Raw genomic sequence first — 23,351 nt, 5'->3', positions numbered from 1 at the left:
AAATCTCCAAGAAAAATAAAGTTTAAAAAATATTCTTCAATTTGTATTCAGACTCCATCAGTTCTTTCTCTAGAGATGGATAACTTATTTCATCATAAGTCCTTAGGAACTCTCTTAGATCATTGTATTGCTGAGAATAGCTAAGTCATTCACAGCTTATCATTGTAGAATATTGCTGTTAATGTATACACTGTTCTGGTTCTACTCGCTTTGCTCAAGTAAGTCTTCCCAGGTTTTCCTGAGAGCATCCTACTTGTCATTTCTTGTAGCACAACAGTATTCCATTGCAATTATATACAAAACTTGGTCAGCTATTCCCCAATTGATGGGCATTCCCTCAATTTCCAACTCTTTGCCACCACTGAAAGAGCTGCTATAAATATTTTTTGTACATGAAAGTCCTTTTCCTTTTTATTTTAACTCTTTGAGATACAGACCAAGTACTGATATTGCTGAGTCAAAGGGTATGCATGGTTTATAGCCTTTTGGACATAGTTCAAAATTGTTCTACAGAATGGTTGAATTGGTTCATATCTCCACCCACAGTGCATTACTGTCTCATTTTCCCCACCTCCAACATTTGTAATTTTTCTATTATGTCATATTAGCCAATCTGATAGGTGTGGGGTGCCACCTCAGATAGGTTTGTTTTCTTTGTCTGAAAACTGCCTGTTTATAGGTTTGTTTTCTTTGTCTGAAAACTGCCTGTTTTTATCCTTTGACCACTTATCAGTTGGGGAATGACTTGTATTCTTATGAATTTGACTCAGTTCTCTATATATTTGAGAAATGAGGCCCTTATCATAGATATTTCCTGTAAATTTTTTCACAGTTATGATTATAATGTATTTCTTTCCATCCTATTTCCCCCATTTATCCTAATCTGTCTCCTTTCACTCTATCCATTCTCCAAAGTGTTTTGCTTCTGACCACCTCCCCCAATTTGCTCTTCCTTCTATTATCAGCCCCCTTCTCTTATCCTTCCCCCCTCCTATTTTCCTGTGGGGTGACATAGATTTCTATACCCAATTGAGTGTGTATGTTATTCCCTCTTTGAAGCAATTCCAATGAGAGTAAGGTTCAAGTGCTCCCATCTACCTTCCCCATCTTCTTCTCCACAGTAAAATCTCTTTTGTGCCTTTTAATGTGAGATAATTTGCCCCACTCTACCTCTCTTTTCTCCTTTCTCCCAGTACATTCCTGTTTCTCACCCTTTAATATTTTTTTTCCAAACATTGACAGACTTTATTGTGGGGGGAGTCCCCCCTGGGACCCCACCTTTTAAATAAAAAAAGTGCATAGAAAAGAAGGGATTTAGAAACCTTTGTACAATATATCTACATCCTGGACCCTGCAGTCAGGTGATAACTGGAAGAGGGCAGGCAGGGCTCCCTGGGGATGCATGTGGAGGTTGGGGAGGGGGGAGATAAGATGGTAAAGTATGTGGGTGGGGTCCCCTCAGGGCCAGGCCAGGGGCCCACAGCTTGGGGGTAATTTGAGGAAGTGGTGGCAGCGCTTGGCCGCACAGTTAATTTTTTTTTTTTTTTAGATATCACTCCATCATATTCAACTCACACCTGTGCCCTCTGTCTACATATACTCCTTCTAACTACCCCAATAATGAGAAAGTTCTTAGGCACTACAAGTATCATCTTCCTATGTAAGAATTTAAACAGTTTAACCTTTTTGAATTCCTCATGATTTCTCTTTGCTGTTTACCTTTTTGTGCTTCTCTTGAGTCTTGTATTTGAAAATCAAGTTTTCTATTCAGCTCTGGTCTTTTCATCAGGAATGTTTAAAAGTCCTCTGTTTCATTGCATATCCATTTTTCCCAGTGAAGGATTATACTCAGTTTTGCTGGGTAAGTAATTCTTGATTGTAATCCTAACCCTTTTACCCTCCAGAATATGTATTCCAAGCCCTCCAATCCTTTAATGTAAAAGCCATTTAATCTTATGTTTTCCTGACTGTGGCTCCATGATATCTGAATCGTTTCTTTCTGGCTGCTTGCAATATTTTCTCCTTTACCAGGGAGCTCTGGAATTTGGCTATAATTCTGGCAGTTTTCATTTTGGGATCTCTTTCAGGACATGATCAATGGATTTTTTCAATTTATATTTCACCCTCTGGTTCTAGAATGTCAGGGCAGTTTTCCATGATAATTTCTTAAAAGATGATGTCTGGTTCTTTTTTTTAATCATGACTTTCAGATAGTCAAATAATTCTTAAATTATTTCTCCTTGATCTATTTTCCAGGTTAATTGTTTTTCCAATGGGATGTTTTACATTTTCTTCTTTTTTCAATTTTTGATTTTGTTTTATTGCTTATTGATGTCTCATAAGGTCATTAGCTTCTACTTGCCCAATTCTAATTTTTAAATAATTATTTTCTTCATTAAGCTTTCACACCTCCTTTTCCATTTGGCCAATTATACTTTTTAAGAAGTTCTTTTCTTCAGTGAGTTTTTGTACATCTTTTTCAATTTGACCAATTCTGCTTTTTAAGGTGTTCTCTTCATTGGACTTTTATGCCTCTTTTATCATTTGGCCTATTTTGGTTTTTAAGGTGTTATTTTCTTCAGTATTTTTTGTACCTCCTTTACCAAGCTGTTGACTCTTTTTTTCATGATTTTCTTGTATCACTGTCATTTCTTTTCCCAATTCCTTCCTCTACTTCTTTTATTTAATTTTTAAAATCCTTTTTGAGCTTTTCCAGGACCTGAGACCAATTCACATTTTTCTTTGAGTTTTTGGATGTAGCAGTTTTGAGTTTGTTGTCTTCTGAGTTTGTGTTTTGATTTTCTCTGTCACCACAGTAACTTTCTATGGTCAGGATTCTTTTTTTGTTTGCTCATTTTTTCAGCCTATTTCTTGACTTTTTTCTTTATGTTAAACTTTGGCTCTGTTCCTGAGTTGGAAGGGGCACTGGTCCCAAACTTCAGGTTTTTTGTGCAGCTGTCTTCAGAGCTAGTTCTTAGGGTCTGTAAACTTTCAGTTCTTCCAAAGTGTTATGATCTAAGGAAAGACGTATTTACTACTGTCCTGGCCTGTGCTCTGTGAGTGACCACAAGCACTGTTTTTTACCCTGTAACCGTAACCAGGATCCCTGCTCCCCTGCAGCCACAAACTTTGGTGTGCTACTGCTCCTCCTTGCCCTGGAACTGCAACCCTGATCTGAGTATGGGTAATACAACGGATTCTTGCACCCAATGCCAGCAAAAGGACCCGTATAATCACTACTTGTCTAACCATTTTACTATCTGTGGGCTGAGAGCTCCAGAAGTAGCTGCTGTCCAAGCCACCACTGATTCAGTCACCCCCAAGGCCTGCTACTTTTTCCTGTGGCTTGGCCTGTACTGGCACAGCCTGTGTTAGAGTGTGCTCCATTCTTACCCCTGTGTGATAGACCTTTCCTGTCAATCTTCTAAGTTGTCTTGGGCTGGAAAATTATTTTACCCTATCCTTTTGTGGGTTCTGTCACTCCAAAATTTGTCTTGAGACATTATTTAAAGTTGTTGGGAGGGGAGATTTGGAAAGCTCAGGTGAGTCCCTGCCTTTTCTCCACCATCTTGGCTCTGCACCTAAAGATTACCTTATTAACTGCATTTTCAAAAACTCTGGGAACATATTGATGTTAAAGTGATGTCTCCTTTGTAACAAACAGCTTGGGATCATTAAAAACATTACACAATTTCTCAAATTCCAAGTAGACTACTTTCTACTTCCAACTCAGTTCTTAGCCAACCTAGCTCACTGTCCAACTCTAATGCCTGTCCATGTATATATTTATTGATGGACTTATTCACTGAGTTCTCTGTTTAACTACATGGCACAATTGAGTAGTATGTATTCTTTACCTACTGCTCCTCTCCCCCCACCACCCAGTGTTTGAAAAAATTTTGGTGGCCTTAGATTTAAATTAAGAAGGTCCTGTTGGTTTTTGAGGCTTGAAGAAATCAGCATAGTATGATTTGTAAAAAGGAGGATCTGTTGAAACTCTGTCAGTGCTGATGCTTTCTTATATTTGGATTTTGCCCAGGATGTCCTCCATGACACTGGCAAGTACCTTTTGTGAGCTTATGACTCCTTATTTTATGCCTTGCTTGATGTTGATGCTCATTGGGCCATTTAAGAAAGTTATTTTCACAGCCGCATCTGTTGTGAAATCTTTCATAACTTTAATGTAGCCCAGCTCTAAGCCAGGTGAGTTTGGGGAAGGACAGCCCTGTGATGCATGCTGCACATGCTAAAGGAGATGACTTTTGTCAGAAAGAATGTTAAACCTGATACTGCCAACTGTTATAAGGGACTTACTGGAACTTATTCTTGACAATCACTGGGGTAAACACATGGAAAAAAGGACTTCAGAGAAATTGCATGGAAAGAAAAACTTTGAAATGATAGATATGCATGGAAAGCTAGTCCCATTATGTCCTTGGACTTGCTTGAAAAATCTCTAAGGAACATTATTTCCTCTCTCCTTGGTTGAGATGGGATCTTATCTCACTTCTTGCTGATTAGCTCATAAATCTTCCGCGTATTCTAATTTGTAGAACTCTACTTTTTGCTGGCTATTTTGCTTTGATAAATGAGTTCACTCACTACTCACTGTTTGTGATAGTCTTTTGTGTAACCAGCATTAGGTGGGAAGGGGCTTAGCTGATGACTATAAGCTAAGAGTGCTAAGAGGATCAGCTTTTGTTTTGAACCTATCATCTTCCCAAATACCATTATTTAAGGTGTGGTGGATAGGTATGATCCGGCCCAATAGCCTTTCTTGGAGATAGATGAAAGGAGAAGCAAGTCATAGCCATAGCCCTTCTGCTCCCCTCCAGCTGGGAATCCCAGCCTCCCTTAGAGAAGGGTGGGCAGACTCTAAAGGTCTCTCTCTGCCACATCTGAGGCAGTTGTCTTTTATTATTAGACAGCTTGTACATATACACACATAGCCACACATATATGTATGTATACACACATATATGTATCATATATATGTTACTTAAAAATTTGCTCTACTGAGTCAAATCCTTCTTTCTTCCATTTTTATCTTATCATCTAATTTGGGGTTGATTTTGGCCTATTCTCTGAGCCTAGGCATGTCCCAAGGACTTAAGCTCTTCTTCCTTCTTCTGCCCCCTGAACAAAGTGGAAATTCTCTAGACAAGGTGGAAATTCATATTTGCCCCAGATCCTGATTGTTCCACTGGCGAGGCATTGATTTAATTTCATAGCTAAATTACATGCTTGAGCTATGTCCTTAGACCTGTTCTTCACAAAAAGAATTTGGATGGAGAGAGAAGTGGAGGGAAATGAATGGGAAAAGAAGGAAGCAAGGGGAAGGATAAGGAAAGGGATGGAAAAGAAGATAGGGAGAGGAATGGAAAACAAGGAAAGGGAGAGAGATCTTAGGTACTGGATAAACTCATTTCCCTGGATAGAGGACTGTGTCTCTACATGGCCATTCTGGAGGATTGAATATATCAAGGAATTGATGCTGCATGAGAACATACACCTCAAGACTTGGATAAATGCTTATGCAGTCACCCAGATTCTTAGGAGGGAAGGAGCTTATACCAAAAAGAGGCAGGTAGAGTTAAAGCTATAGCAAGAGGTGGGAGAAGAGATGGAGATGTTCAGCCTTACAAGGGAAAAAGAGAGGCCTGGAAAGAGACTGATAGGTCCCATCATCTCCATTCCCTTGAAGTTGAAGAAGGATCAGAAAATTGGGGACAGAAGAGCTGCTTGGACCTATTCCTTTTCTAGTATTGTGAGTCATATGGACTATGCAGGGGCTGAGGAAAGGTGGGAACCACCAGAAGAAAAGATTCCTGCTTGCATGAGAAAGCCTGAGCTCCAAGTTGGCACTAAAGTAAAAGTGACCATGGGGTCCCAAGGGGTAGCCATCAGAAGGAAGATTTGTTTTGATTCTTTATGGGCTGTAGTCCAAATCTTTTGTATTTTCTGTTGGGTTAAATAAAACCTATCGTAGGGTAATACCTAATATTTCTAAAGCACTTCAAGGTTTGTGAAAGGCTCTACATACATTATCTCATATAATCCTTACAGGTACTATAATTTTCTCCAATTTATAGATGAGGAAATTCAAGATGAGAAATGTTAAGTGATTTTTTTTCTAGCATCGCACAGCTCTTAAAGGTCTGAAATATGATTCAATTTCTCTCCCATTTTCTTTTTGCTTTAAAGTTTTGATTCTCTTTCTGTGTCTTTCCTACATCATATTGCTTCTGTACTTAATGTTTTATTAGCCTGAATACTTACATGGTAGTATTCTTTTAAAGAAGATATGAACCGCATCCTAATATTCTAAAAGCAAAACACAGGTGGGGGCCTGGTTGAAACACAGATTACACTGCCACGGGAATGACTGCCATATCAGTAACCAGAAATGTCTCTTAAGAAAAAGCAAACTTTTTTGTGACGTTATTAAATAGATTCTACCCTCCTCTTTAAAAAACACTTTCATGATCTGAAAGAGTGAGAGAGTGAGACGTGGGAAGAGGCTTTGTCTTTTTGATTCTGAAACACGTGTTCCCACATATACTGAATCCCATTGATTCTCTCCTACCTCTACACACATGCATGCACGTATACACGTAGAGATGCAGACACGCAGACACCCCTCTGTCCCTAGAGGCGTTATTGATCTTAGTGACCAGTGAAAGTGATAAAAATATGAAATAAAATATATCGTTATAGAATGTCCAGACTTGAATAATATTTTTAGGAGAAAATGATATTTAGCAATTGTCATTCTACCACTAAAAGGTGGTGACTATTTTATGTCTAAGACTGGAGCATATATTTCTAGACTCCTCCCTCTGACCAGAGCCCAAATGTTGTGGTTGTGGTAAAATCAGAAATAACTCAAAATGCAGAGTAGCAGGCTAATAAAGCTCTCTGAGGCAAAGGGGTGTTTTTCTGCCAAAGCCCCCATTATTGAGTGCTACAGTGCCTGTCTCCAAGGAAGGAGCAGCAGCCTTGTCCTCTGCCATAAAAAAGGCTTCAGGATGTATCCCTGGTTGTCTTTGTGAGCTCTTCTGCTCAGGCAGTAGATTTTAATTCTCTTCCACTTATTTTTTTTCAATAGTGTAGCTAGTCAGGCAATGAAAATGAAGTCTTCCAGACAGGAACAGATGTCTTGTATGCATTTTCATGAGTCTCTCCTTTAATTTCCTGGCAGAAAAAGAATCGGGGCCACTGCTTGGCTGACAGGGTGTGTCTAATATGGAGACTGTGAGCTACAGAGAGGCAGAGAGCATGTTGTGGTTTCTGTGGTTTCTTCAGTGGGCTTTGAAAGTCTGGAATCTCTACAGTTAAACTCACTCTCTCAGACTTGAAGTTGGGCCAATATAATGGGGGGCGGGGGGAGAACAGCTTGCTTGCCAGGTGAGATTTCCAGCTTCTCACTGCTCTAGTATGCATTCATGACCAGCCAAGCCTCATTGCCTCTCCCCATCCCTTTCATTTTGTAGACTTTTTCTTGAGTTGTAATGCATTAAATTCTAGCAAGAAAGTTATTTCTGACTTCCCCTGGGGGTCTGGAAATTTACTCAGATTGGTCACCTGATAGGCTGTAAAGACAAGATGGGTCATAAAGACTTGGGCTTAGCCTCCTATTGAATAAAATGGGTAGAGAGTTCCTTCCTCCCTCTCTGCCCCCCCCAAATGGCAATGTTCAGTATTGACAGAGTCCAAATGCGGGGAGCAAGAAGGCCTTATGGTGTTTCTGAGAAGAGGAATGATGGACTTGAAAATTAAGGAAGAGGGAAAAAACAGGTCCTGAGTTGAAGGAAACGCCAAGCATTGTCTAACAGGGAAATCAATATTATGGAAAACAAAAATCAGAGGGAACCCAGGGCAAAACACAGACTAACTCATTCTCTGTGCACTAATAGCATGCTAACTGCTGAGGGTCTATTCTCAAGCAAACTGGACGCATGAATATAACAGTCCAAGGCACTCAAATTGATTTTCACATCTGGCTCAAATTCCATGCTTAGAAGCCAGAACAGAAGGTGAGAACAGGAAGCCTAGAGCGAGGTGGGAGGAGGGAAGGGGACTGGAGTCTTGGGCGACCCTTTCCACAAAAGCAGCCAAGGGTTTTGCCCAAAGAGCCTTAAACTAAAAGCCACCACTAACACTGTCTTGTGTGGAGAGATTGGGCTCAATCTGGTTGTGTTTAAGGCAGTGAGGAAATCCGAGGGCCTCAGGCCTACCTTGCCTCTAATGTGTCAGTTTCCCAGGGACAGCTATAGCTTGGTGTCTGGTATATTTGTCCTAAGCTGACTCTTGATAGTTGCCTTGGCTAAGTGCTATATACTCTATTAATGGACCTCCCTCCTGCCCCACCTAAAAATGTCTTCATGTTCATCTGAAAAAAAGGTTTTTAAAATAATGTTTCTCCCAATTATATGTAAAGACAATTTTTAACGTTCATTTAAAAAAAATTTGAGTTCCAAATTGTCTCCCTTACTCGTTCATGTCTACCCTCTTTGAGATGGTAAGCAATTTGATAGAGGTTATACATGTGCAATCATGCAAAACATATTTCCATATTAGTCACATTTGAACAAAACTTTTCCAGGAGAGTTGTTGCTCCTTAAACGAAATCAGTTTTGCCATCAGGACACCACTGTGTGGACTGGTTTGTTGAGTGAGCTAGGATCTGTTTTGGGAGGACGTGTAGTTACAATCTTGGATTTGCTGCTGTTATTCCTTTTATGATTTTATCTCTTTTTTTCCCCTAAAATATTTTATTTCCTCTTCAGCTAATCAGATGACCTTCTTCCAGAGAGTAAATCCCTCCACATCATTCCCTTCATTGGTCATCTCCAGTCTGAGTATCAATAATATTCTTTCTATGAGATCTGTCTTTTTGCTTTCCTCCTTGAAAGATGTGACACAATTTTATCTTGAGAGTAGGTGGTGAGGTCATAGCCAAGAAACCTTTTCATCCTATTACTATATGCCTCCAGCTTCTATCCATTTTTGAGGAGATAGTGGGAGGTAGCAAGAAGGAATGCAAGTATTCAAAGGATGATGTGCCAGGCCGTCTATTGCTCATCGGCATACAGGTGTGCAGATTCACAGGCCATCATTCCCATGGACAAGCACAGGCAGTGGTGTTGCTGGTATCTGGTGAGATATAGAACTGATTGAGAGAGGAGAGTTCTGGGTCTCTGCCCATCATTGTCAGGTATTTTTACAGAGACCTAGTACATGGGGCACATTAGGAGTATTCAATAATTGGGTGGTCTGGGTTGTAATTCCCTCCCTTATCAACCACAAGGGCAACATGATTAGAAAAGTTTGCTAATATTGCATCCTTAGATTAGATGAAGTTTGCTAAACTAATTATGACCAGGAGGTCCTTGTATTCTTTACCTAAATGAAGCTGACTAAACCCCTTATGGGGTATATAGGAACTCTCTGCTACAGAGACAGGTCAATCGGTGGTCAAATATGGACTCACTTCTGCCAGCTAGGAACTAGAAATAGGCTAGTCCTTATGTTATTCCCACTGTACATTCTTCTTAAGTGTTTCATAATCAAGTTCTTTAAATAGCTTTAAATTAGTCAGTGAGTTGTTAGGGAGCAGGGAAAAGAACTGGATGAAGAAGACTTCCCTGATAGTGTTTAGGTTTGAAAGAACCCTAACAAAGAGAACAGTAGCAAGAGTTAGTAGCAGTGAGCCAAGACCAGGCTTGATTGGTAGAAAAACAGTGGTGTCATGAGATGACCTGACTAAAACCACAGGTACTACTTATTAATAATATCAATCAATTGACAAGCATTATGCACCTACTCTGTAAAAATGAAGATAAAAATGAGGCAGTCCTTGAATATATGGAATTTATATTCTAAATAATACTTCAAATCTTCAAAAGATCAATGATGTCATTTGCATGAGCATTCCTTCCACCAATGCCAATTGTCACCCTGCCATGTTTTAGTAAACTGTGTTCATGAATTTCAGTGGCCAAAAATTCATCTGGTGGCTAACCTTCTCACAGTGATCTCTCCAAACTTTGTCAGTCTGGTTCTTGGGCAATAGGCACGGGTTGGTTGATGAATAGAGACTGCCAGGGCTTACAGTCCTCTTGCTATGGCAACCCTAAGTGCAGTTCCCTCCTGGAGGGACCTGTTGAACTGTTTATGTACTTGAAAATTGTGTGTGTGTGTGTTTGTGTGTTTATAGGCTCCTGTGAGTCATGTCCATCTTCTACATCATAGAGTAGCATAAAGATGGCCTCATACCTGCTATACTTTTATTCCTTTGAGTGCTCATATGGGAAGTAGAGAACCTCCTTTTCCTCCCCTGCCCTTTTATTCATATTTGAGAAATCTTAACCATTCTAGGTGTGTACTAGGAGATTTTCCTAGAGAAGCTCCAGATGGATTAACAAGTCAAAAAGAAAAGCTAATCCTCTTAGTCCATCCCCAGGATTGAACCACATAAGCACTGAGTCTTTGGGGAGGAGGTGTCCTAAGCCACAGGTTACACCTACTGTGTGTAAAGTGCTGTACTAAGTGCTTGGGGAGATATAAAGCTAAATATGGCCTCATGGAGGGCAAAAGGGGAGAACCCTCTGAAACTCCACAGATGAACCTCCAAAGCCATTAAATGAAATAATAAAAAGTTTCCTTTAAAGAGCCATTTATAGTTTTCAAAGTACTTTCACATGCAATTTCTCCATTTATCCTCAGCATCATGAGGAGGATAGATGTTACTAACTCCATTTGATGCATCATAAAACTCAGGAACAAAGAAGTTAATTGACTCATCCAAAGCCACACAGCTAATTAATGATATAGCAAGAATTGCAACCCTCCTGCTACCTAGAACAGTTTTCTTGCTGGGAAACAATATACCTCACTGAAAATGGAGTGGAAGGGGGAAAGTATATCGGGACCCTTTTGATTTTTTTTCAGTCATCATAGCTGGGTGCCAATAAAATACTTTTCCATTGTTGTGATATTTTGAAAATTAAAAAAAAATCCTTAAATTCTCATTACCATAATGAATAGGCCATGATGATTACACCATGATCTAGGAACTACCCCACTACTGTCAGAGGAAGAAGGAATGATGAGTATGGTCCTGGTTGTTCATGGATAACCGTGAGGGCTTTGCAGCTGTTGTCCAGCTGCTGTGGTTCAAGGGTGAGAAAATATTCATGTAGAGTCAACTCCATAACTGATTGCATTTGGGAAATATGAGATTTTTGTGGAGATTATTGCCAGGGAATTGCATCTGCAACAGGAGCTTCCTGGCTCTGGCTATCTGTCATAGTAAAAGAGTAGGTTACTGTCAAATGATGAACAAACAGCTCTAAGCCCTTCCATAGGGGGCTGAGAGTTCTTTCCCAGCCAAGGATCAGGAAGGAAGGAAGAAAGGAAAGAAGGAAAGAAGGAAGGGAGAAAGGAAAGAAAGAAGGAAGGAAGGAGAGAAGAAAGGAAGGAAGGAAGGAAGGAAGGAAGGAAGGAAGGAAGGAAGGAAGGAAGGAAGGACAGGAAGGAGGAGGGCAGGAGGGAAGGCTTGACAGATGGCCAAAATCTCCTTATCCAGGAAACAACAGGGAGTGGCCTATTTAGAATCAATCCCTTACCAAGCAATTCAGTTCAATTTAACAATAATTAAGCACTATTTGTGAAGCACCATTAGGTGCTGGTGATACTAAGATGTTTAGGGTAACTTCATTCCAATCACAAATGTATAATAAAGAGAAGGGTGTGGCTAGGCAGGTAGAAGATAATGACCTTGTTTTCTGGGCTTAGGATTCATATCTGTCCTAACCTTTCTCAAAAATTTCAACACAACAGTGGCTTCTTCCAAAAGCCTCTCTGCTGACTCCCATCAGGGAAGAACCCAATCCTCAGTTTAGATAGATTAGTGGAATTAATTAATGGAAAGAACTCTGGATGGAAGATACATGAGTCAACATCCTGATTCTACCACTGACTGCTTGTGTGATCTTGGACAAATCACTTGGGACCATCAGTTTCCTCATCTGTAAAATGGGTGATTGTAATGAAAACACTTGTGCTACCTACCTCGTGGGAAGGTGAAAAAAGCACTTGGTATTCTGTGAAGTTTAATAAATGGGGTTATCATTCCTGGTCCTTTCACTGGATTCAGGCTCATCTGCATCTATTGGAAGCACAGCCATATACTGTGAGACCTGGAAGGGACCCTATAAACCATCTAATCCAATGAGACTTCCAGGGAGGTAGTGGGAACTGTACTCCATTCATCCACTTAGAACTGGTCAGAAGTTCTGACCTGAAGTCCTGACTGTCTCTCCTTACCTGTGTGACTCTCTGGGCCTTACTTTTCTTATCTTTAAAATGGAGTTGGTAACATTCATAGTACCTCCCTCATGAGTCTGTTGTGAAGAGGGCACTTTGCCAATCTGAAAGCATTGTGGAGGCGAGAGTTACTGATCAGTTCTTCCTCTGGCACATACTGGCTGTGTAATCCTGAGCAAGCCATTTAAACTCTCAATGCACTAGGGCAACTCTTTAAGACTATAAGGTAAAATGAGTTGCTACTCAGCACTGATGGGGGAAAAGACCAGAGCTCTCCACAGTGATGAAATCACAGAGGATGACCCTTGCCTCCCTTTCCTTCCAAAGAAACACACCAAGTTTCTTTCACAAGATAGTGGTTGTTGGTTCATTGTCTACAGTTCTTTTAAGCATAACACAATTTCCCTTTTACCCCTCTTGATATTGTGAATTTCTATTTTTGCTTTGTTCATTAACATGATTGCAACTCTTGCTTTTTTCCCCAGAGATTCACTTAATGCATAATAAAGTCCCACCCTCTCATTTTCCTTCAGGTGGTGGTGTTCTGTCATATCAGTCATGTCTGATTCTTCATGACTCCATTTGGCAAACATACTGGAGTGCTTTGCCATTTCCTTTTCTGGCTCATTTTATAAATGAGGAAACTGAGGCAAACAGGGTTGAGTGACTTGATCAAGGTCAGACAGCTAATAAGTGTTTCAGGCTAGGTTTGAACTCAGGAAGATGAGTCTTCCCGACTCCAAGCCCAGGACGCTATCTACTTCACCACCTACCTGCCCCTTTCCTTCTGGGTGTGTGTTTTTCAGAAGCATTTCATGTTGGCAGTGGATGGTTCATAATTTAGGGGAAAGACTACTAGGCAGTGAGTTAAGAAATCTGGGTTCTAGGACCAGTTCTGTTGTGTGCTCTAGAGCAGCTCACTTAAACTCATGTGACTTCAGTTTTGCCGTCTTCCAAATGAGGTATATTGTGAGCAAGGATGGTAGTAGAACTGGGGAGACTACCAACACTCCCCATAAACCAAACATAAATACACACACATATACATATCCACAACACCAGACAAAACTGTTGTGAGTAATCATAGTGCAGACCTGAGGAAGTTTAAGTTAACTTTATTCCTATGTGGATTAATCTAGGACTCAGCTATGTCCTTTGGGCAAGAAGAGGACTTTGGTAGGGAGCTCCTGAAACCCTAGGGAACTCTCCTTGCCAAGCTTTTAACCTACTTGTCAGGGGGAATTTGTTTTTTAGATCCCAGAAAGACTTTTTTCACTATCTTGAGAACTGCTTTTATCTGAGGGCACTGGAATAGGACAATTTGTTTAAACCAGGAATTCTTAACTTGGGGTCCATGGTAAGATTTCAGTAGTTCCAGGAGCTTATATGAGAAAAAAATTACATTTGATTTTCACAAACCTCTAAATGAAATTTAGCATTTTTCTAATGAAATTTAAATTATTCATCATAAATTATTATGTTTATCATAAATTATTTATTTATTTAAATGAAAATTATGCTGTGAAGAAGTCCATAGTTTTCACCAGATTGCACAAAATAGAAAAAGGTTAAGAAGCCCTGGTTTCAACCCTCAGGCTCTGAGTGACCTATTGCATCAGATGAGAGTCAGAGAAGGCTGAACTAAATGATTCCAAACTTAATGATTCCTTCCAGCTTTGACATTCCATGATTCTGCAAAGGGAGTATCTCCCCACTCCTCATACATACTTATTCAGTTCCCAGAATTTGGTGAGGAGATTTCTGCTCTAAACAGGGGCCACCTCTAAGTATGACAATCATGGAGCAAAGAAGTCCAAGACAGAGGGCCATACCAGGCATCGTTGTGATGAAATGCTTCCATAGGACACCATTTCAAATAGACAAGTCAACAAATAGAACCCCAGTGGAATAAACTCGAGAAGGGCATGAAAAATTCTTCCTGATCTGAGCTGCCACGGAATACAGTGTCTTATTTTCCTTGCTTTGAAGTTCCAGAATGAATACTTTTCTTTTGAGAGTTAGCTCTAGACTTTAGGAAAAAAAAGTTGAGTGGGGAGCAACCCCCCTCCCACCCTGCCCTCTTTGTGAGGTTTTGGGCAGGGAGCCCCGAATCAGCATTACTCATGTGGAAACATTTTGTTCCTTAAGACTTCAGGCAGCCCCTGGAACAGGCTGCGGCAAACCATGAAAGCAGGCATGGGAGCTGGAAAGATCAGGTCTGTCCTCTGATTTGCTGAATCAAATGGTTAAGCTGTGTGAGAGATGAATGGTTTTTCAAGGAGCTACTCCTAAGCTTAGAGAGTCCAATAGCTCCAAGATTCTCTTCTCTTTTCTTTCTTTTTTTGAAAAAAAATATGGAACTCTTCAAAAATTTGCATGCCATTCTAGTAGAGAGGCCATGCTCATTTACTCTGTGTTGAAATTTTAGTGTCTATGATGCTGAAGTGAGCAAAAGTTGCTTTGTCTCTGATATTAAAAAAATTTATGAGACAACAATGATGTATAAAAGTTGAAGGAAAAGGGAGGATGGAAAAAAACATTTTCTCTATTGAATCACACAGCAGGGGGAGTTTTTTGATAAGGTGAAAGTATCTAATACTAATTTTGAACAATAATTAATGGCAAGGAAGCAAGGAATATGGGAAATTTTAGGGGAGCTAGTTATTCTCTTCCATCTTTTCTCTTCCATCTCAGGAAGCTTTGGGGAACCAGGGGAAATGAGAAGAAGAATGAAGCACCTATTTGGCACAGTGGATAGAGTGCCAGACTTAGAGTCAGAGAGACTAAAATTCAAATTCTCAGATATTTACTAGCTGAATGATCTTGGGCAAGTCACTTAACTTCTCTTGACCTCAGTTTCCTCATCTGCAAAATGAGGGAAATTAACTCAGTGGCCTCTAATGTCCCTTCCAGCTCTAAATCTCTAATTTTATGATCCTATGATCCCTTTAGGGCAGCTAGGTGGTGCTGTGGATGGAATGCCAGGCCTGGAGTCAGGAATACTCCTCTTTCTGAGTTCAAACCAGCCTCAGACACTTACTAGCTGTGTGACCCTGGGCAAGTCACTGAACCTTGTTTGCCTCAATTTCTTCATCTGTAAAATGAACTGGAGAAGGAAATGGCAAACCATGCCAGTTTCTTTGTTAAGAAAACCCCAAATGAAGTCACAAAGAGTTGAAAAACAACTGAATAACAGCAAAAATGATCCCTTTCCCACTGCCTCTCCTTCCTTTTCTCTTGTCCCCTGGTATCAGTCTCTTTGAGCTCAGGTTAGAATCACTCAATGATCAAAACATCTCTTCATTCACCCAAAGAATGATGCCTAATTGACTGAATAACATTAATCATCTTTCAAGTAGTTAATACTTTCAAGTAACTGTACTGATTACTGGAGTGTACAAGGAGTTTACAATCTAGTCTGACAGTGTGGTTAACAGTCTAGGAGATTTCAAACAGCACAGGCAAAATTTCACATTATGTTCATCTAATTGCAAGTTTTATGGAGAGCATACAAACAGATTTAATAGACATACTCCTATTAAAAAATGACAAAAGCTATATATACCCTTCACCTCCTTGACAAACTTTGTGTGTGGGAGGGGTATGAAGATATAGAGTTTTATGGTTTAATCCTAGAAAACCAGCTTGGTCTGGGCAACCAACTGATTCTGGGTGGTCCTCAAGTATTAGGGCTATGAGGTTTTATATTGGGTAGCAAAAGGGAGATAGATGCTCCAATGTCTGGTGAACAAATTCTAGCTGGCTTTGAATGTTTTAAATCATGAATAGGTCAGATTAGCTTTAGAGAAAAGGTGAATAAAATTCCTCTGGAGTAGGAGTCTATTTTCATAGACATTCTTTAATCAGCCTAGTTGTCTTCATTCTTTAGGTGAAAAGGATGATCCAATGGATTTCATTGTATGTAGTGATATAGTTAAGTAGCCCATGCCAAGTATCAAGAAGTGCCCCAGGTGTTCAGAAGAAAGTATGATTCCTTGATTCTGGAATGATCTGGTAGGAAGGGCTTTGTGAAACCTGGATTATGTAAGTGTTTATTTCAAAATGTGAAACCAGGTGTATTTTTGTCATTGACAAACAGTACCACATAGGTTGTAAAATTTTCATTGGAGGGAGAGATATAATTTTCAAACCTTTCCTAAAGGGAAATGCTTTGTGTTGTTTCTGCACAAAAGCTCTCTATTATATGTGAGTGGAGATCATTTGATGTCCTCTTGGTAAAATAGTTTTTCTGCATTGGCTTTATGTAAGGGCAAGCAAAGTGGGACTCTTTTTTTTTACTGTTTTTCTTTTGGAATGCTTCTCAGCTGTAAGGCAATCAAGTGCCTTTGATTGAATCTTGTCTTTGTTTGAATCAAGAGTATTAGAAACAGTATGTATTCTCTGAGGTGAGGTTTTGCTTTGGGGGCTCGTTCATTGGAAGAGTGTTCATGTGATGTAGCCAGATGAGACTCTGGGTGGCCATTAAGGAGCAAACCCTGCCCCCGGCTTTGAAAACCCAGATGTTGGTGCTTCTATCTCTGTTAGCTATGTATGTATTACTATGGTCAGCCAGTTAGAAGCCTGTCTGTTGATTTGTGTTATTTTCTCTGTTTATAATTTCTGCTTGTAATTTCTGTTTGTATTCTCTCTGAAGTTCAGGGTGCTGACTTCTTCCCCTAAACTGTGAATGATGTATATATGTTTAATTGAAGTGAGGTTGTAAGTTGCTTTCCTTCAGAAAAGCAGATCAAAGAACCTGTGCTAGTAGCCCTTCTGTGTGCTGATGTTGTTGATCTTATACCTCCACAGCAGCTGCTAGTAATATTGTTGTTACAGCTTTATGACCACCATTTCATTAAAATAGGGGTCATGTCAACTGGCTAGAATCCGCAAACTCACACTAACACATCAGTTACAGTTCTAGTGCTATCTGGTTGGTTCCTGTTCTGTCTCTTTGAAAAACTCCTTTTATCCACTTTAGTTCTGGTGTTTACTGATCAGTTTTATTATTTCACCTGATATAGATCCCCCTCATTCTATCTGTTCTTTGATGTATAAATCTTTACCTTCCTCTTTTCCCTTCTGTAAAACCTCCAATTGTATCTGTCTGCCTTGTTCTATGTAAAGTTTTTGAAAATGCTATTTGTAGCCCATTGGTTTTTGTGTATCATGGGACTGTACTCTAAGCACATAATAAACTGATCATTAAAATGTCTTTGTGTGTTGATAAGTTTGATTGGTAGCTGTACCTTTCAAGTAATCCTTAAGTATTCCTATATTCTCTTTTATATTTCAGTTTCTCCACTTGAAAAAATGAGAATGAGCAGAACTGGTCCACTATTGAACTGCAAATTAGGAAATACTGGTGCTAAGTGGGGGCAGCCTCCATTTGTAAATTCCTTTGTGGACCTCCTTCTTACCTCATAAATCATCTATTAGCTTCATGTTTCAATCCTCCCTCTCTCCTACCAAAACTTGCTTTCAGGGTAGAATCTGATAAACTAATTTGCATATAGTTAGTAATGACTCAGAATTGATCCTTCCAAGGAAATTTCATAGTCTCCTAAGAATTTCCTAAACTGACTGGTAACCTTATCTGTCTTACAGGGTTGGTGTGAGGAAAGTCTTTTGTAGACCTTAAAGTACCAGGGAAACATGAGTTGTAGTTATTATCAATGTTACTGTTAGATACCAATGTATGAATTAGTCTCTACGTCACACCTGACAAGTGCTTGTCTAGCCTCTATTTGAATATTTTCAGTGATGGGGGACTTACTGCTTAGAAAATAGCTTATTCCATTTTCAGACAGGTCAGATTGTTAGGAAGTTCTTCCTTTTATCAAGCTGCAATCTGCCTCCTTACAATTTTCACCCATTGGCCTTTGTTCTGCCCTCTGAAATAAAATAAAATAAACCAACAACCTCTAATTCCTATTCCATAAGCTATCAGTTATGTCCATGCTATATAAGGGTGGAAGATGCATCATGACAGGGACACTGGGGAGAAAGAACCAGAAAATGTGGGTTCTAGTCCCAGTTCCATGGCTAACTATATGAACTTGGGTAGGGAATTTAAATTCTCTCTGCTTCAGTTTCCTTATTGGAAAATACAGAATTGTACTAGATGAGTTCTAAAGTCACTCCCAGCCTATAAGTTCTGGGATTTTAAGCTTATTTGAATTTATGAACAGATGAAAGACTAATTGGACCCTGTAATTCCTAGTAAGTACAAGGTAAAATATCTATGGTCCTCATCCAGAGAGACTGACTGTGATGTTGTCAATTAAGCACCACCATAGTGAAGGTGATGAAGGGTGGGGAGGGGGCCAAAATTTGTAAATTCTACAAAATAAAGGAGATTCCTACCAAAGAAGACAGAGGAATGACATAATGAGTCTTCAAGCTACCCATTACACACCTGCAAAAGTAGGAGCTGACCATGGGGAAGTAGTTCTGGCTTTGGAATCAGGAAGACCCAATTTCAAATCCAGTCTCAAATACTTACTTAGCCGTGTGATACTGGTGTACAAGTAAATTTGTGCTTGAGCTCCCCAATTATCCAGGTAACTGAGAAGGGCTGGCTGTATTGGCTAAGATACGGAGTGACTTGATATATCAACAATCCTTTGCGGTGACTGAGAGTAAACCCAGCTGGAAATGCAGAAAATCAGCAAGTCTGAAGCCAATTAACCTCATATAAGCCTTGAAGCAGACTGTGAGCCATTTGGCTGTTTGTGGACCTTTAAGAGACATCCTTATCTTCAGAGACTCCTCTAAATGTTGGCTATGGTGCTCTTGAATGCATACTGTTTTATGGTTTTTGGAGACATCCCCTTATCTTACTGTTTTTGTTCAAGCCTGGAACTGCCAGGCCTGCTTATCGCCAAGAATGCTGTCTGATTTGTGTATCAAAGGGCCACAGCTCTGACACCTGGAATTCCTCACTCCCTCTCCCCTTTGGAACGGGCCTCCCTGACTCATTCCTTTCTAGGATTCCTGCCTTTTCCCCCAAATTCCCAGCCTTCCTTTGTTTGAAAACTATATATATCCTCCACAGCCATTACTGAGGTGGGCTGTTCAACATTAGGCTGATGTCAGTTCCCATGCATGTCTTTTACTTCCCTGCTTAATAAAAAATTTTAATTTCACAGGCATCATCTTCCTCTGATTGTTTTTTCTCTTCAGGGAGAAAGGGGATTTAGATCTTGAGAACAGGTCTTTGCATTCTCCAGGTATCTTCCCCCTTTGGGGGAAAAGAGAAATCTTAATTCCTTAAAGAGAGCTTATGCCTATGAAATGAGGGCCACAATAGCATCTACCCACCAGGGTTGTTCTGAGGATCAAATAAAATAATATTTATAAAGTGCTTAGCACTGTCAAAGAGCCACACTTGAGGACCTAGAGGGCCAGGTGTGGCCTCGAGGCTGCAGGTTCCCCATCCCTGGCTTAGCACAATGTCTGGTACATAACAGGTGCTTAATAAATACTTATTTCCTTTCTCAGATCCTGCAGACCTGCCAACATCTTCTGGTGATATCATTGCCTTCTCTGAATGCATTATCTCTGTCAGTTTCTTGCCCAGTGGGTAGATTGTTTCCAATGGACATTGAATTGCTACATATATTGTTTTTGCTGGCTACTGCCAGACATGGCTCCAGTGGACATGTGATGGTGGAGCTCCTCGTTACTTTCAGCTTCAACTAGAGTCTTATCTATCATGTCATATCTTGAGAAGAGTGAACTCTGTCCAGCTTTTTCATTTTAAAGTTCAGAGCCTTTCCATAGCATTTTAGAAAAAACAGCAACCTCTGCATTCCCCAACAAAAAGATTAGAAAATTCCTCCCTGGGCAACAGGATGGGTCTGATTGACTGACTGTATTCCAAAGAACTTGATGCCTGGGACAAAGACTCTGTTGGAGAAGAAAAGCCTCTTCTAGTGAGGCTCTGAAAAAATAGATTGTGTCTGGGGGCCAGGGGATGAGGAGAGTTGGATGAGGGAAAGGCAGGAAAGTTTTCTCCAAACCTGCTAGTAAATATTTAACAACTAGCTCTCTGAAAAAAAAATGTGTGGTGTAGAGAGGATTCTTTTTCCAGTATGATCTGGATGAAGTAGCCTCTGAGGTCAATTTACAGAATAAAAGAATGAAGAGATGAAAAGAGGAGACCTCTGTGGCCACTTGGTCCAACCCTTACCCACCCAAAAGGAATCCCCACTATAACATACTGGCCCAGTAGTCATCCATCTTCTGCTTGAAAATCTATGAGGAAAGAGACCCCACTCCCTTTCCAGAATGCCCAGTTCATTTTGGGGCAGTGTTAGGATTCTTTGCAACTTCCCCCCATTAATCCTGGTTCTGCCTTCTAGCACTAAAGAGAATAAATCTAATCCCCTTTTCACAGGAGAATCCTTCAAATCCTTGAAGAACAGTTACCATTTCTTCCTCTGAGTCTCATAGTCTTCAAGCTAAACATGCCCCATTCCTTCAAACAATCCTTATATGACCATTCAATTCAATGAGCATCTTTTTTAAAAAAAATTAAAATTTAAAAACTTTTTTAAAAATTTAAAAATTATTTTTAAAGACTAGGTCTCTCTATCTCCTCTTGGGGCAGCTAGGCGGCACCCTAGTGTATAGAGTGCCAGGCTTGGAGTCAGGAAGACTCATTTTCCTGAGTTCAAATTCAGCCTCAGACACTTACCAGTTACCTGACCCTGGGCAAGTCACTTAACCCTGTTTACCTCAGTTTTCTCATCTGTAAAATGAGCTGGAGAAGGAAATAGCAAACCACTCTAGTATCTTTGCCAAGAGAACCCCAAATGGCATCGCGAAGAGTCAGATATGACTGAAAAACGGACTGAATGGAACTCTCCATCTTCTCATCCAGGCCAGAAATGCAGTGGCTATTTTGAACTGCTCCATTTCTGACCTGGGCTAGTTCTCCTCTCCCTAGACAATCTGGTGGCCCCCTTCTTCCAGGGGCTCACCGTATTCATTCCAATCAGGTTAGCCCATTGTAGCTCAGAACTCAAGAGATCAACCAGTCTCAGTCTCCCCAGTAGCAGGGACCACCACCTCCAACTTAACAAGCATTAAATACCTACTACTTTGTGTCGGGCACATGCTAGGCTTTGGGAAGTCAAAGACAAAAATCAAACAGTCCCTGCACTCAAGGAGTTTGCATCTTCCTGAAGGAGTTTACCCCACTTGATAATCTCAATAGCTCCCATAATGATTTTCAGAACTGTATATCTAGCCCTAGCTTCTTTCCCCAGCTACAGTTCAGAGTCACCAACTCTCTTGTGGACAATTCCAATTAGCATTTCACAGGCATCTCAAACTCAGTGTGTCCACAACAGAACTCATCATCTCTACCTTCTAGAACTCCCTACATCCTAACTTCAGCATTATGGTGGAGGACATCACCATCCTCTCAGTCACCCAGGCTGACAAACTCAGCATCATCCTCGACTCCATCCTTTTACTCACCCCACATATCCAATCCATAGTCAAATGTTTTCATTTCTAACTGAACATCTCTCACATACGTTCCCTTTCCCCATGCTTATAGCCACAATCTTACTTGTCCATTTTCTCCATTTAACTTTCTAAGTAAGTGACCTCTCTGACTCTCTCTGGTCTCTCTCTACATTCAATTCATCATCCATGCATCTGCCAAGATGATTTTTCTGCCTTTGTTGTTAAGTTGGTTTTCAGTTGTGTCTGATTCTCTGTGACCCCATTTGGAGTTTTCTTGGCAGAGATATTGGCCATTTCCTTTTCCAGCTCATTTTACAGAAAAGGAAACTGAGACAAACAGGGTTAAAAGACTTGCCTAGGGTCATACTGCTAGAAAGTGTCTGAGGCCAGATTTGAACTTACTAAGTTGAATCTTCCTGACTTTAGTCCCAGTGCTCTGCTCACTGTACCACCTAGCTGCCCCTTTTCTACTTTAGCTTAGATCTATGTTACTCTCTTGCTCAATAAGCTTGAATGGTTCCCTATCATTTCCATAATAAAAACAAAGACTCCTATATGGCTTTATAGCTCTTCATAAACTGGCTCCTTCCTACTTTTCCAGTCTTCTGGAAAAGTTTTCCAGTCCATGAACCAGCAACGTTGGCCCATTTTTTGTTCATTGAAAACAACACTCTGTCTCCTGTCTCCTTTGCACTGTGGTCCCTCTTATATGAATTGCCTTGGCCCCTCACCTCTGCCTCTTATCTTCTCTGGTTTTAAGGTTCTACTCAAATGCTACCTTCTGTAGAAGGCTTTTCTCGGTCTTCCCAGGTGTTAATTCCTTTCCCTTTCAGATCTCCTTCCATTTTTTCTGTATATATCTTGACTGTTTACATGTTATCTCCTGCCTTGAAGGCAGGGGCTATTTTTTTCCTTTTCTTTGTATCCCAGCATTTAGCACAGTGTCTGGCACATGGTAAACACTTAACAAATGCTGGTTTACTGACCAACTCAAGGATTCTATGGCAGGGACCTTCAGAGCAAGGAGAGCTCTCTTTTCATCTCTTTCCCTGACTTCTGTTAAACATATTTAACAGGTTAAGGAGGCAGGTTCCTTCAGGAAGCAGCATGGCTCTGTATCTTCATTTGGTGGTTAAAGAACGTCAGTCTGGACTTGACCTAGAAATCTGGAAATCTGTGGGAAAAAGAAAAAAAAACCAGCCACTGTGTCTGTCGTAGAAAAACCAACATCAAACACAGAGGCTCAGTTTGAGCCTGGATTCAGTTTAGTGTTTAGTGTCTACCTGCCTGCCTATTATTGCTGGTGTCTAGAAAAGGGGGATGAAGTTCTCACAAAGGGTGGAAGTTGTAGAAGGACTTGAGGCGGAGTCAGGACCCTGCCTGGGCCAAAGCTTCCTTGGACTTCTGCTCCTGGATTGCTCTTGGTGCAATCCCCTCCTTTCTGATTGAATTGACACAGTTGTGTCTGACTTTCCTGGCAAGGAACTGGGTAGCTTTTTCCAAAAGATGTTTCAGACTGTTAATTCACAGCCTCTCCATGT

The 23,351-nt window shown here is 40.4% G+C and overlaps 1 non-coding gene across 1 annotated transcript; it reads right to left on the bottom strand.

The window, feature by feature from the left end:
* Positions 1 to 14,678: 14,678 nt before the first annotated feature.
* LOC118835066 lies at positions 14,679 to 14,782 on the bottom strand. The gene has a single exon (XR_005009421.1). It is a non-coding gene; the product is annotated as a U6 spliceosomal RNA (small nuclear RNA).
* Between the last annotated feature and the right edge of the window lie 8,569 nt (positions 14,783 to 23,351).

This window comes from Trichosurus vulpecula, chromosome 1, assembly GCF_011100635.1.
Source record: "Trichosurus vulpecula isolate mTriVul1 chromosome 1, mTriVul1.pri, whole genome shotgun sequence".
NCBI lineage: Eukaryota > Metazoa > Chordata > Mammalia > Diprotodontia > Phalangeridae > Trichosurus > Trichosurus vulpecula.
This window is presented reverse-complemented; position numbering and strand designations above follow the sequence as displayed.